This window comes from Oryzias latipes, chromosome 7 (genome assembly GCF_053564925.1).
Source record: "Oryzias latipes strain Hd-rR chromosome 7, Olatipes_Hd-rR_3.1".
NCBI classification, from domain to species: Eukaryota; Metazoa; Chordata; class Actinopteri; order Beloniformes; family Adrianichthyidae; genus Oryzias; species Oryzias latipes.
The window spans coordinates 32,161,918-32,177,449 of NC_136243.1; the positions used below are offsets into that span (position 1 = coordinate 32,161,918).

At 39.3% G+C, this 15,532-nt stretch overlaps 1 protein-coding gene across 3 annotated transcripts in view; it reads left to right on the plus strand.

Annotated features, from left to right (window-relative positions):
• Window positions 1–15,532, plus strand: part of klhdc8b (kelch domain containing 8B) — a 133,784-nt gene that overhangs the window by 74,229 nt on the left and 44,023 nt on the right. The gene's annotated exons all lie outside the window — the stretch shown is intronic.

The window sequence follows — 15,532 nt, forward strand, 5'->3', positions numbered from 1 at the left end:
GGCCGAATTTTTTTTACTGAGAGTCAAAGAGCCACACCACACACTGACCTTCCAAGACGTATACACACACACACACACACACACACGCAATTAAAGCCATATTATTTTCCATAACACACTCCTCTCCCGACAGTACAACAGCAAGTATTGTACTTGTTTTTATTTCAAGGAAAGTGTCCACACTCAACACACACATCAAATGCAGCTTAGCCAGAGTTAACACGACTACCCTGGAGGTCAGATACCCCCTCCACACACACAGGCATCCTCTCTCTCATCTCACACACTCCTCTGAAGTCATATTTATGATGATAGAAACTGAAACTGAATATTTCACCGTTCATCCAACAGTATTTAACTGGTAATTCTTTGTATCTCAACATTCCTCTTTCACTGACCCTCACACCAACAAACATCTGGACAGAGCATCCTTCTGGTGTCTGAGTAATTCATAATAACAATAAACACATTAAATACATTACATTTCATGTGTGTGTAGCATAAATTTAATTTGAACCCTCAGTAAAAAAATGTTTTCTTTTATGACTTTTTCTTTTTAACCAATGATTGACTTTTGCATGAAAAACTGATAATTGATGGAATATTAAAATGTTCACACAAGCATGCTCTGTCAGTTGCGTTTTCCAAAGTACATCTCAGAATTTCTTACGTTGTTGCAGTGATGGGATGATGATCTCAGTGGGATTTTTCTTGTTTCTAGTAATCCTCTGCAGATCAGGTTTATAGTCAGTCATAGCCTCTCTGAGCAGTTCCTTTACGTGAGCGTCGGTCAGAACGGACCGATACGGAGTTAATTCAGTCTCAATAATCTGAAATGCACACAACCTGTTTCACAAATACACACGCTCTGATTGACAACTGTGATTTTACGCAAACATGCAATATTAATTTGGAAATGCACACGTTGTGTTTCACAAATGCACACTAAGTGTTTCTCACAAATGTGCACGCTGTGTTTCACAAACACACAATACATTTTTCAGAAATTCACAATAAAGTTCTCAGAAAATCACAATAGATGCTTCACAAACATCATTTTTAGGTACACTTGTAATTTGAACTCACATATCGTGCGAATGTTAGAATGTGCATTCACAAACCCGCTCTCATTTGTGAATCTCCCATTTGTGAGAGATTTTTCTACGGTGAATATTGAGACTCCCTTCACGCTGCAGATCAGCTAATGTCACTATTGGCTAATGAATCTGTCAATCAAACTCATCAGCAAAGCAGGCATGCTCGCTTTCAGGCAGTTGAATGGCCTAATGTGTTGCACGGCTGTGGAACGCCAACATGAAAAACTGCTTTTCTCAGCGTCCAAATCAGCTGATTCCCGCTGATCGCCTAAACTGTCAGTTACAGTAGGTCAAAGAGCTTGTGTCATGTAGCTCTCGCCATGACCTTCCCGGTGTTAAAGGGTTGATTTCATGAAAGGTTTTCAAAACTTTGTGCTTGTTTTTAATAAAACTACGATTACAGAAGAACAGGTCTAGAGGTGTGAGTACCTGGAAGGAGTTCATAGAAGTTCAAGAGAAGAAATATGTTTTTTATTCATGCTTTCAATATTTCAGTCCAGTCAAAGCAGGGCTGCATGGTGGTGCAGTGGTTAGCACTCACGCCTGTAGGCCCTGGTTTGGGTCCTTTCTGAGTGAAGTTTTTTCATGCATTTGTGTTTTTTAGCTCTGAGTTTATAGGTTAATTGGTTCCAGTACAAAACTGTATCTCAGGTGTGAATATGAGTGCGTAGTTGTCTGTCTCTGTGTTGTCCAGTGATGAACTCCTGTCCAGTGTGTACCCACCTTTGCCCTTCAGTAGCTGGAGAGGCTCCAACAACCCCATGGCCCTTAAAGGGAGTGAAGCAGGGTTAGAGGATGGATAGATGGCTTATGAAGCCCCACTTCACAACCAAGGTGACTTTAAGGCCCTACGGAGAATGAATACAAATATAAAACCAACCAAAGTAAAGTATGAGTCTCTTAATCCACTGCTGTTGAAGATTTGGAGACACTTACTTATCAAGATGAAAGACTGCCTTGCCTTTGTGAAGTTCTGTCTGTGTTTGGCATCAGTCTAAACCCTGGTGAAAAGCTAAGTGGATGTACAGTAAAGGTCACAACTCTGGAGGAATTCATCTGCATAGAGACGATGCTGCCAGATATCAGGATCAGCCAATTTTTCTTTGAGGACAAGCATTAAATCCCTCCCCAGCTGAGATTGATGGCGGCTGCTGCATAAGGAATTTAAAGTGCCAATAAAATCTGTATGATCTCCTCTTTGCATTAAACATGTGACTCGTTTTAAGCTTTTTCATAGATCCCACCATTTTTCTACACAGAACTCTATAGATTTATGCAGTATACCTCTCTTAAAAGATAAAAAACAACTTTTTTTTTTTATTCTATTGGTCTCAGCCAGCTTTGGTTAGACGAGTAGGGTTAAGGTACTATGAAAGCTCAGGAACATCTCCTGATTACTGGTGAATAAACACACCGTTAAAAGAAGCACAGCAATGATAGTCCTGCAGTAGAAGATGACCCAAAGCAGATATGGCCTAAAGCTGCAGAACTGCTGGCATGAACTGGGATCATCAAGGTCTATCTGGACCATGAACCTTATTTCAATCCAGTTAAGGCCGTGTCACACAGCCACTGATCCGTTTAGCACATATTGCACAGATGAGAATTGGTCATATGTGAATATACGTGGAGAGGTTGAGAAGAGTGGCGGTCTTTACATGAAACTTTCAGAGATGGATCACGAATGAACACGAACAGGGGTTCCCCGAGGCAGTGTCTGCGGGTGCATGGTCGCCCGCGTGGACCACTTAGTGCGCCCGCAAGTCATGCTCTAAAAACACAGATCAATAACCACGCTTCCGCACACGCACCGCAGATTCCACCCAACCTCTATGTGCGCACCTAGCAAGTGCATCATATATATAAACCGTCTGTTCACACCAAACCCAATTCGCTCATCAAAGTACTGCTGTTACTGTACTGTATAACTGTACTATTACTACACCGTCTTTGTTTTTAAATGCCTCAAAATTTCTGCTTGACGTCTGTCCAAAGGCGTGTTACCCTGAACCTCCCGCCGCGTGTGGGAGAAGCTTCCAAAAAGCTTTTCTCGACCTAATTTTGCTTTCAAGAGCCTCTACTATGAGATCCTGGGTTTGATCCACTGATATTCTTCTCTGCTGAATATCCACCAGCTTGGTTCCTTTCCATACAAAGGTGTGATGTTTTCTGTGGCTAAGTGCCTAAAATAGACTCTGGTGGGATCATGCTGATTGCGAGTGGGCGGTGCAACCAGGAGACAAGTTCACACGATTTGCATTGTAGCCGTTTTGACAGCAATTTAATTTATTTGATGACTGACCTCTTGGTGGCTTTTTACACCAGTGAAACAGTCAGTCATGCTTCAGTGTAGAAGGACCCGACATCACGGATGGAATGAAGAGATCACTGTCATCTTAATGTAGTGGGCAACTTTACTAGCAGTGACTTATTAGGAAACTCTTGCTTTGTATGTTCAAAACTGATGTTGATCACAACATCAGAGTTCTTTTAACCCTTTAACGCCAGAGCTTTTGGCGGCAACATCAAAATATCAAACGCTCTTCCGTAAATCTTTGACAGTTTATGCAATTAATGTAACTCCGTCGGATTCTGAGGCGGAGAAAACCAGCTTGTGCCACTATGGCGCAATAGCTATGGTTGCAATGTGTTGCATATCGGGACAAAGCTGCTCTTTCCCACGTCATAATCTGTTTAAGTTGCATTGATTGCGTAAACAGTAGAAGAGCTTTACGATAAATCACTGGATAGCACTGGAGCGAAAGTTTTGGTCTCAGCCGACGTATTAACAGATTAGCATAACATTCCCTGGCAGCGAACAAATACTTGAGAGAATATTCCAACAACTGACCATACTTGAAAAATGTGGGATTTGCAAAATAACTCAAGTATAAAATCAGCCCAGTACTACCAGATGGCTGAGATGGGATATGCACTGTGTTCCTTCATAATAAAGTCAGTGACCTAGACACAGCTGTAAGCCATGGCACAACTACATTTAACAAGCCCCAAAAATAAAGAAAGAAAAGAAAAAACACAAAAACAGATCAATTAATCATCAAATCAGAAGTATATTGTTATTCCTCAAATTACCACTAGGGCCTGGTATCAGATAGGAGCAACTGTCCATCAACTTTCATGTTAAAAAAGCCAGAATTACATAAAAAATACACAATTGTGCAGTCAAACCATTTTTGATGCGTTTTGCTTTGTTTGTCTTCAACTGTAGATGGATGATTCTTTTTAAAACAGCTATTTCGTTAGAGTTCAAATTGGAGCTTAATAGTGGGATGTTATTATCAATTGACAATAATGCCAGGACCCATGGGTGTATTTTTGTTATCCCATCTTATCAGTATTTTAGAAGTGTCATGAAAGTAAACAGAATAAAGTCCAGTCAATATGCTTGACCAACTTGTGACTTCATTTAAAGGCTTTGAGACAAAGACGAGTAACTCTTCCTGGTAGGGGCTGTACTCACTCGTCTGCACCACCTCATGAGAACCCGCTCGTTTCGTGGGTTGGGAGGGGCTGGTGCTCAGAGCGCAATTTTTTAATAGTCAGAAATGCGGGAAAGGATCAAAATACCACTAAGGGGTTTCTTTTCATAAAAAATGAGCGTTATAAGACAATTAAAAGCTTAAAATTTTGATTTAGCTTGTTATAGGCCATTTAAACTGAAATGATTGAGTGAAAAATGTGTTAGGTGCTGGTATTTGAATTGGTGAAGAGCTTATGGTAAAGATTTCAGTGAAAATTCCCAGGCAATTTAAATCTGTGCCAAGAGAGGGCATCGTATTTGATATTTAACCAGTCAAATGTGTGCTTTACCAGCTGTAAAAGTGGAGTCAATGAGTTGGAGAAAAGTGTGTCTCAAAAAGGTTTAAGAAAAAAACTGTAGAGAGTTAGGAAAACTGTGAGGAAAGTTTAGGGAACAGACGAGTCAAACGGACACTAGAGACAGATCCACAGGGGAAATATGAGGAATAGAGAACTCTCGTAAAGGGAGTGAAAGACTCAACATGACAGAAAAAGAGGAGCGCATTGGAGTAAGAGACAGAAAAACAAGAGTTTGTTCTTCAGAAAAACAAAATCAAAGTGCACAGAAATTTAATCTGGGAGCCCTAAACCAGCAGGTCTCATGTGTTCAGAAGCAGTAGCACTTATTAAAAAGTGCCAACGTGAAACAGCATGAGACAAAACAAAAAACTACACACTGAAATATGAAGTAAGATCACAGAGAGAGCTTAAAATGAGCCTCTAATTCAATGTCTGACATCGTTCTTAGCTGTGTCCCTGCTGCTTGGATTGCTTGGAAACCATTTACTGATGGATGGTTGTAAAAGGTACTTCAGGACAAAAAGAAACAGAGGCTCTGTGATAAAACAAAGCAAACAGCAATTCTTCTACTTTTCTCACGTCTGACGAAAGCAACTCTGCATCTTGACCGTGTTTGGCTCCAGACAGAACCGACTGCTGGGCAGTTTTCTCTTCAGTGAATATTACGATGACCAAATACTATTAAAGGCTCATCAAAGAACAGCCACACATGTGACCCTCTTTCAATCTAGATTTACAATCCTGCCAGGAAATGCCGGGGCTCAGTTCTTTCCCTGAGTGGGATAAAAATGTAAATCAAGCCTCTGGGAATATTCAAATGTTAAGATATGTAAAGAAGTGTCCTAAAACTGGTTATGACTGAAGACCAGAGGTCTGCAAGCTGAGGCTCCAGAGCCACACGGCTCTTTTACCCCTTTTATTTAGGCTCTCTGGCTGAAAAAACAAACAAACAAACAAAAAAGGTAAATATTTTACAAAGGATCGTATTTTTGGACTATAAGTGAAAAACAGTCGTCACAACTCATTCACAAACAGTTGAAGGACATTACGCATCAATCCACCAGACTACAGTACCCATAATGCTCCAACAACACTTCAAGTGGTGTAGCTTTGTAGTCCTACTAAAACAATTGTGTGGTCCCAAGATGCAACATTGATTTTTGAAAAAAAAATGTAAAGAATTTTAAGTTGATCTGATTGGTTCTGGTTTTACAATTTTCTTGCTATGGTGCACCAAAAAATTGTAAAATTACCTTTGTTTTTTTATTTTTTATTACTAGCAGTACGCAATCTATTACTAAATGTTCTCCATTCAGATGATCCTTTGTCGCACAGGATGTCTTTTATTTTGAAAATAAGTCAGAAGTTTCTGTCAAAATCTTTACATTTTTTCATTTTTGAATGAAAAAAATAAAAAGCAATTATCCCCTTATGTTTTATTCATGCCAAAAATAAAACACTGGTTCATTTCTATTATCATGATTGTAACATTAGCATAAATACAAAACAGTGTCGTTGTACGACTTTGCTGCTCCTGGGGGGTTGTGGATGGTGAGAAAATCACCCCAAATGAAGGTTACAGACCTCTGCTCTAGACATTAAACTGAAAAGGAAAACTTTACCTTATTTATTAGATCTTAATCGTATTTGCATCTTTGTTATTATAATTTGTTTTGAAAAGTAGGAATATTTTATCTTCCTAATTGAGAAAACGTTGAAGACGTCCTGAGTCACCAATGCATCAAATTATGTGTTTCATGACAACAAATAGTTTTGAGTTGTTGCAAATTCATTTGGGGTTTGAGTCGTGCAAAGATTTCATAAACGATAAAACGATAAAACGATTCTTTAATATTTGTTACACATTTGTTTAATGGACCCTTTTAAGGTTTTCGTTAATTTCCCTGTTTTAGAACAGCATGCAATAGCAAAATGTTTTGTTCAGTTTTGTGTCATAAGCGATGTTGTAGTTCCTGACCACTCAACTTGATTCACTAGTTGTTCTTCTTTAATCGTCTCACAGAAAGGACTAGTTACTCCTTCACCAATATTGCAGACATTCAGATGTCTTCTTAAAATGCAGGATTCATGAGACAGCGTCTCACCTGCTGCCCCCAACAGCTGCTGAGCCACCACGGCAGGGTTTTTTTTTCCTGCCATGCCTCATTAAGTTTCATGCTTCTCATGTGATACAGATGTCCTGTCTCCACGTGAAGGTCTGATGTCGGACATCAGATGCACAGAATTCAAAAGGCTTGACATTTTTAGCAAAAATGTTTTTGTGATTTTCTATGTTTTTTTTTTTTTTGCATTGTTTCTCCACAATCTGCTATGAAAGTTGCGGATGTTCCTTTCATACTTTTAGAGGTTTTTATGTTTTCAAAAAATTTTACCTTCTCACTCCCATGTAAAATGTTTACCAAAAACTTAATTTCATACAAAGTTATTTTTTTTTCTTCAATTTTAAAAAGACAAAAACATTTTACATATAGGAGAAACCAAACAACCTCTACACAAGCGGCTTTACCAACATCGCAGAGCCAACCCAAGTGGACCTGAGTCTGCAGTACATCTCCACCTGAAGGCCACAAACCACTCTTTCGAGGACAGTGAAGTCCGAATTCTAGCCAGAGAGAAAGGATGGTTTGAACGAGGAGTGAAAGAAGCCATCTTTGTCAAGAAGGATAAACCTTCTCTTAATAAGAATGGTGGTCTCAGGTTTATTCTTCCATCCATCTACGGCAGTGTTTTGAAACCTAAACAAACCAAACCAGTTCCACCTGAGTCGTTAACCGCTGAAAGAGACGACCAATTTGGAGAGGGAGTCACTGGCTCCCCAACCCCCAGCTGAGGACAAAGGACTATTAACGACCCGAAACCATGTAGGCTAAGTGGACAATACCTCCAGTTTCAGGTCTGACTCCTCCCCCATGAATGCATATATATACCAGCTCTTAGATCAGCTAATTCAGAATTGACAAAGCCTCTTGGATAAGAGGTGAAAGGCCTTCTAACTTTAAAAACCAAGTCCAGATGACATCCCCTAAACCTACTACAATGGAACCAACCTGGATGAATGAGAGTCTTCATAGACACTTTTCTTAAATTACACTTTAAGAAATATAATACTTTTAAACTTCATTTAACTTGATTGAACATATTTTGGTGTATTTTTTAAAATTTAGTTATCTAAATTAATTTTTCAAACAGAATTTGTTTTTGTTTGCTCCTGATTCACAACGATTTAATTAAAGAAATCCTCAGAAAGACAATTTTGAGCACAATCTTCTTGGCTTTTTCCTCCATCATTAGAAAAATGCCACAAGAACATGATAAAAACACCAAAAAACAGTGGGTCTTTAAAGCCAGCACCAGTGTTTAAAACTGTGCCTCTGAATAAAAAGCTGATCCTGTTGCTGGCAATTCTCACCCCTCTTGTCTGAGGAAATGGACGTGTCTGCACTGCAGCTGCATTAAATGGCCTATATCATGCAATCCTCTTTTTTTTTGAGCGTTTAAGTGTATTATCATGTTCTATCCTCATTTATCCAATCACACATTTATAAGCATTGCTTTAATAACCTCGCTCTGAGCACCAGCCCCTCCCAATCTACCAAAAAAAAGCTGTTTCTCACTTTCGTATGTATGAAAGTGAGAAACAGCCCCTTCCAGGAAGAGTCCGGGCTGCCAGCTCTGCCCCCAGACTAACACACACTTTCTCAGTGGAGCTGGCGATGATCGGCTAAACGCTTTCATTTTATATTCACAATACGGCCATTCCCTACTGAACTCTTTGACTTTATATTCTTTATGATTCATGTCTATTACACAATTACCGGTATGAAGCCCATTGAGATGACTACTGTCGTAAATATTGGGCTATATGAATAAAAATGAATTGACTTGAAAAAGCAGGATATAGGCCTCTGAACACGACTGGAAGCTGCAGACGTGTTGCTTGTTTCCACGCTGGAACTTCTAAAGTCAGGCTACTGAGCACTCCACTTTTCTTTCCACCACTAAAACCAGCCACCTTTTGGGCCAATAAGTGACACACTTTGATTATCCGGTCTCCCGGCAAAGCTTTTGGCAGGACTATTGATTCACTCTTTCACCCGCTTTCAAGAGAATCCTGCGGTTTGATGTGTCAACTGTACCTTTCCCATCGACTGCTCTGCTGTTGGGCTCCAGTAAAGCCTGATTCCATACAGTTTCCTCCCTGACCTGTTATTGAGTGGAAAATTGGCTTCATTTTTGAGCAAACAATGAAGCTAGCCGTAGAGATTCCCTCCACCAGTTTGTCGCTCTTCATCATCCGGGTCATATCTCTCTGAGGGAACAGAGCGAAACCCAAACACATCTTCTATTTCGGGCTGCAGTGGCGTCGTGGAGGCAGCTGGCCTGAAAATCCCCTCTGGAGAGAAAAACCTGAGTCAGTCATAAATCTACAGAAAATAGAAACTCTTAGATTATGTTGGAACGGAAAGAAAGAAATCCCTGGTTTGACATTTGTCCTGCACCTGTAACAACATGTGCTTCTACAAATTGAGTCCTCTTTGACCAGAACACGGTGTAAATTACTGGAGCCACGAGGAGGTGTGAAAGTTATTGATTTGATATTGACGGGTGTTCATTAGGCCGAGCCAGGTGCCCTTTAGAGGTGTTTGGTACACGATGTCACTGCAGCCGCAACAGGTGAACACGACCATTTTTTTCCTGTTAGGTATTAGTAACAACACAAGAAAGTAAATACATATCTAAAATGATTTAGTGAGACTATAATCAATGAAATAGCAGTGTAAAAACAGCACAAATACATTTTATTTATTTTTTATTTTTCAAATAGAGTTTCAATGTCGAAATATCATTCCTCCCATGACATCTCTTCTGGGTTTGGGTCTTCATTAGTTGTTTTAGTTCTTTTTTAAGGTTAAATTTGGACATTGTTAGAATTTTTGAGTGTCATGTGAGAGAACCTAAAGAGCTTCAAACTTTCCTTTATCCTGTCCAGTTTCAGTTTTCAGGTAGGTGAACTAAAATCCCTCTTGATGCTTTATTTTCATGACTGATGTCAGAGATTATCTGTCCTGTTAACCCTTGTGCTATCATAGGCACTTTAACATTGGGAGTTGGGTCATCTAGACCCACTAGACTCTGAACCTTTTTTCTTCAATGATTTGTGATCTTCACTGGTGTCCATGGATTACATGAAATGTTTCCACCTTTATCCACCTTTGTCATGGTAGGAAGAACACGTCAATGTAAGGGTGGGGTCATCTGGACAATACAGATACGTCATTGACGTCTGACTCTATAGGCACTTAGTTGAGTAAAAGGATGTCGAAGTTGGAGACCCAGGGTGAAAATACATTTCGTGGCTCAAATTATTTCCATTTTGTTTAATTTCTGCTTTTGTAGGAAGTTTTATTTTGGAAAATTCTCTCTACCACATACGTCCATGACTTTATGTTGGAACAATGTCAAGACATTTGCCTCCAAGCCACGTTAACGTTGGGAGTTGGGTCATCTAGACCCACTAGACAGTGCTCTAAACCTTTTTTCTTCAATGATTTGTGATCTTCACTGGTTTTCATGGATTACATGAAATCCTTTTCCACCTTTATCCACCTTTGTCATGGTAGGGAGAACATGGCAATGTAAGGGTGGGGTCATCTGGACCCCACCAGACAGCACAAGGGTTAAATAGATCTAATACAGCTTTAAAGCTGTTGCTCAGACTGCTAAATGAATAGTCCAAAGTTAATAAGAAACATATCAGAATTCATCTTTTAGCTTTGTAGGATAAGTTTTCATTCTCAAAATGGCGTTCTGTTAAAGCCCCTATATTACACTTTTACACATCTGAAACAACTTCTACAAATCAAAAACTTTGATTGAATCTGTGTCATCCGGTGTCATTTTCGGACGGTCTATTTGCACATCATAGGAGCATTTTTATTTGAAAAACAGATTTTCTGTTTTCTGTTTCTGGGCTTATTGTCTGACATTAAACTGGTCCGTGGCTTAAAAAAGTGTTGGAGACCACTGGGTTGGAGGAAAACCAAAGGAGATATTAATGGAGTCTGTAGAGAGCAAAATGTTCACAGGAAATGATCCAGAAGATTGGGTTAAATGGAGGCAGATGTTTGCAGTGCACCTCCTGAAGAGAATATTTTGTTAAAATTAAGCTACAACTGAGTTGAGTAGTTTTTATTTTTATTTTTTATTTATTAACCGGTTAAAGCATCTCTGAACCATCCAAAAAACAAATTGTGCTGAAGGATTTTTCACAATGTGATCTTTTGAAGACCCGCTCCAAAGAAATGTGTGTTTTTTATGTTTTTAACGTGTTCTTTGTGTCATTTTTCTGATGATGGAGGACTTATATTACCAACATTACATTTTAAATAATGTTTGAGTTGTGTATCAAAAGCAGCGAAAAAAAGAAGAAGAAAAAAAGCCGATAAAAAAATAGCTTTTGTGATGTACAGTTTACACTTGGTGGGTTTTAAGCTCCATTCTGATGCACCCACTTGAAGACAAATAAATCCATCTGTGTTTTCTTCCTCTGAGCTGGGATCTGTACAGCTGGTTATCGCTGATATTTCTCGCCGTTTTTGTTGCTCTGGTAATGTCAGGTTTAGGGTGTGAGGAGCTGTAAGCTAGCGGGAGAGAGTGCAAACAAAGGGATGATGGGAAGTGTTCGCAGGCTTACCCAGCGTCAGCGGTCCGGCCTACCAGAGGCAAATTTCTAGTAAACTACTGATATGATCATAATTAAAAGCCCCATGGGAAAGCTTTTGCAATAGATCAAACGATGATTGGAGCGGGGCTTTAACTTTACTATTATCCAAAGAAGGAAAAAGCTGAGAAAGCTTCTTTGTTGAATGTAAAAAGCAAAAAATCAGCAGCTTTTCCAGTAAAACGTTTTCCTCCCAGCAGATTTATTGCGTATTAAATTCTTTTAAAATATCCTCCTGAGCCGCCTGGTTCAGGCTCCTATTTGCTTTCCCTCTTTCTTGCTACTTTGTTGTCGTCTTTTCTCCCTCCGAGTGTCTCTAATCCAGACTGAGCCTGCGAGCAGGAGGCCTCTAAAAATAGTGGAACAGCTGGAGTGATCTATCTGCGCGCAGTTCGAGTCGGTAAACCTGCGCTGAGTGGAGGAGTCCAACAGGTTATCAGAAACCAGCGTTTCACTCGGAGAAGAAAAAACACTTTTCTTTCCTTTTAAGCTGGGTCATGTCTTTTGAATCCTGAGAAAATGGAAGCAGAATGTATGAAGGGAGCAGCCAGAGTGACAGAGATTTGGACCCCCAACCCCTCAGACATATGTGTTTTTGAGCTTTAGAAATGAGAGGGGAAAAGGCAGGTACCTTTGTTTTTCAGATGTTCTTGGTGTTTTTGCAAACAAATCTCTGCTTCACTTCAAAACTCTGACCCAAATCCACACAGTTCTACGGCGAGCAAATATGTGACAGGAAAACGGGGGGAGGAAGGCGGGGGGGTTGAATGGATTAGCACCAATAGAAAAAAAAAATAGAAAAAAGAGAAGAGAGGATGAGAGGGAATGGGATAAAAGGATGAAATGAAAGGCAAGAGAAGAAAGGAAAGAGAGAGGGGAGGACTGAAGCTGTCAACTAAATGAAATGGGGGGGAAAAAAGATGAAAGACGTGAAAACAGCTGTGAGAAAAACAAAAAGAGATGATTATTCAGACAAGCAGTAGAATATCAATGAGACATCAACAGCGAGCGTGAAGGATGCTTTCCTGTTTTGTCTTTTCATACCTGGACGTTAACCTCGGCTTATTTTTGACCTGAATTGCCCCCCCCTCCCGTGTTTTTTAATGGTTTCGCTGCAGGGAAAACTCAGTGGTCTGACTTTGAGTGCTGATGGCTTTTATTCAGTAACCTGCCAAACAGACACTCCATAATAACACTGTAGATTACAGTATCGTTGCCATGGAGTCTCCTGGGGTGACAGGCATAGAACAGAGCACAGTTCCTCTAATTAGAGGAGAATGGGCTTGTTTGGATTACCTAATGCCATTCTGGATCCACAATGCACCCGCATCCCAATATAGCACCAGAGAACAACTCAGTCATGCATGATTTGACACCATGACATGAATGAGATCTTAAAAGCTACTCTGAAGCATTTCTACCCAAAGAATCTTAACGCGTGACGCTTATTTTGAGTCAACAGGTCATCTCTTCTAAGTGGGTGGCATTTTCTTTTGAGTCGGATTGCCCAGAAAATCCCAAATCAATTTTTTTTATCCTTTTGACTTCTGGCGCCCCTTAGGGTTTAAAAGCCATAGATGAAAATGCAACAAATATACCCTGATTATCTGAAAAAACCCATTTTGATGCTAGTTTGTATGAAAATATTATCATTATTATCATTAAACCATTATAAATAACATTTTTAACAAGCACATTTTCTCAGAAAAGTTTGCTTTATTGTACTTTTTTCCCCCCCAAGTGCCAATTCTTTCGACAGGCTAATCCCTTAAACCATTCTACAAAGAAACAACCTGAAAGAAGAACAAAATGTTCTCAGCATAACAGAAGTTGATCATCTGGTATATTGAAGTTCTCTGAACCAGAACATCACCTGTATCAATAAATGCTGTGTTTACTATGACAGAGACAAAAGAATTCTCTCAGAAATTATGGTGAATGAAAGTCATTTCTTTGATACTAAAAAGTTTTGAAGGAATAATTTCTAAATAGTGTAGTATTGAGGGGAATTCAGTCAGTGCTTAAAAAGGATGTAACTCGATAACTGGGCCTGTAGGAACCAGGTATTTACTTCAGTAAACTTTGCTAATTCATGTGCATGGCCACAAAAGATTTGATCATATACACTATTTATTAACTTTAAAAAAAATTTTTATCCTTTAACACCAGAGTTTTAGCGACAGTGATGATGTTAAGATTATTGAAACTCTTCAACCATTTACACCATTAACTTAATTTCAGCAGATTTTGAAGCTAAGAAAAGGGGCTTTGCCCCAATATGTAACACTTTAAAGGGCCTTTATCGTGTAAAGTCAACTTTTTGAGCTTTTAAGTGACATTAGTCTCATTCCTTACAATAAACACCCCTAATGCGTTGTCATTCACGCTAACCCGTCCTGCATAAAAAAACTGAGCTGTTTTATCCTGGGAGTGACAGACTTGTTTATAGAACGAGCCTCCCGGTGTTTACTGGTTAAACTGCATCTGTGTCAATTTAGTTTTGCTTTTAATTGAGCTTCAATCAGGAAGACAAAAGACTGCTCCATACTTTTCCCTTCCTACCGGCATGAAATAATTCATTCTATAAGCTTGATTCACTGTTTTCATGATCAGAGATAAAGTTTCTATAAAAATGAATTTTTTTTCCTTAAAGAGATTCAGAAGATGGAGTTAATGGCTTTTTATTTTTGGGCTTGTATAGTAAAGCAAAAATGTGACTATAAGTATATGCAGCACTTGTGACACAGTGAGTTTAAATTTCTGTTTGCTCCATCCTGTCGCTAAGCAAACGACATATTTGATTTACTGCTTCATAAAAACTGAAGTCCCCCAAAAGAGCAAGCTCAAAAAGAGTTTTATTTTTATATTCAGCACAGGAGCTCCCTTCTGGGTTTAGCTTTTTCCTCCTTACCTCCATTTATTCCCAGATAAGCAGCCTTTGATATCCAGAGAAAGAAATGCATTATTGTATTGTATTCTAAAGTTAGAAAAGTGCAAAAGATTTTCTGCAACTAAGCATCTGCTTGAAGAAATACATACACTACTTTGCTAAAATTTCCAATTTTATGTATATTTACACCCCAGATGTCAATCAAATAGGAATAATTATTTGTGTGTATGTGATTATCAGGAAAAATATGATGAAAAAATGTTGGGGAAACAGGGAGAACAATCCACCTACGCTTCCAGGGCCACAAGCAAAACATCCCGAGACACCAGAATACTCACCGCTTTGTGCTCCAGCACTTCACCTCATGGGTGGGATTCAGTCCAAGCGGAGGTCCTGGAGTGCAATTCACACTGGAGCCAGGCACAAAAGCAGAGAGTTGAAAGTAATTGGATCACCCACATAGCGCCTGAATGAGAGATGGCCTTTCTGTCCCCAAGAGTAACCCCGAGCACCTTTTAAATTTAAAAGGCCTATATCCTGCTTTTCTTAAGCCTTTCAGGGTAAACTATTTATATTATAAGTTACCTTTGGCACACTAAAGAATGATTTTTATGAGTTATTTTCAGCAGTGTGTCTGTATTTCGCCCACGAAAACAAAAATCCGAACTTTTGCAAAGACGGATGTGGATATCGTGCGTAGAAAATGAAAGCGTGTAGCTCTGCAGAGAAAGTCTGCCAGCCTGGCGGTTTTGGAAGCGCACTTTGGGATTGTTTATAGTGTAAAATGAACATTATAATACACTTAAAAGCACAAATAATTGCACTTTGCACGAAATAGGCCCTTTAAATTGAGTTTAATCTTATTTGAAACACTAACCCTACAGCTCATCAATCCTAGCCAGACTCACCTGGAGGTTGAGTCTGGCACGCAAAGCATGATGGGATCTGCTAGCGATCTAAATG